At 53.2% G+C, this 587-nt stretch overlaps 1 pseudogene; it reads right to left on the reverse strand.

Annotated features, from left to right (window-relative positions):
• Positions 1-30: 30 nt before the first annotated feature.
• LOC102763231 overlaps positions 31-587 on the reverse strand; it is a 21,437-nt pseudogene continuing 20,880 nt past the window's right edge.

The following is a 587-nucleotide window of genomic DNA, read 5'->3' on the forward strand; positions in this document are numbered from 1 at the left end:
AATGCAGGAGACTGGCTCCCTTCCCCCAAATTCATGCCTCACACATGAGCTTTAGGGATGAAGCTGGAGGGTTGGTTCAGTATCATGATCAAATGTCAGAAGCTGGTTAGTGGTTTGGGCTCTAGTCGCTTCTCAGCCCCAGGTGATGTAATCACTGTGAATTCTTTCTGTGGACGACGTCATCATGGACAGCCAGCCGATGGAGCAGTGGACCATGGCTGACAGTCCCCCTTGAAGGAACCAGGTGGGGTGTGGCCTTCACAGTCACCTACAATGAACTTCTCCCTGGGGCCCTGGGAAGGGAACCTCAGGCTGCCCATGACCCTGCCCAACAGGAACAACTGGCTGCAAAGGAACAGACTGGAGGTAGAGGGAGGGTCAGAGGTCAAACACCTCCCAGTAGCACTAGTTTCTGCATGAATTATGTCACTTCCCTGGGCCCTGCCTCCCTTTCCACACTTTCAATGAGGCCACCTCACAGGGGTGTTGTGAGGATTGGGGAGTGAGATTCACCTGAAGCACTTAGCCCAGCACCCACCACATTCTAAGTAATCTGTGACTGTGAGCTATGGTTGCAGGAAGGGAAA

The sequence above is a fragment of the Myotis davidii genome, unplaced genomic scaffold, assembly GCF_000327345.1.
Source record: "Myotis davidii unplaced genomic scaffold, ASM32734v1 scaffold4663, whole genome shotgun sequence".
NCBI lineage: Eukaryota > Metazoa > Chordata > Mammalia > Chiroptera > Vespertilionidae > Myotis > Myotis davidii.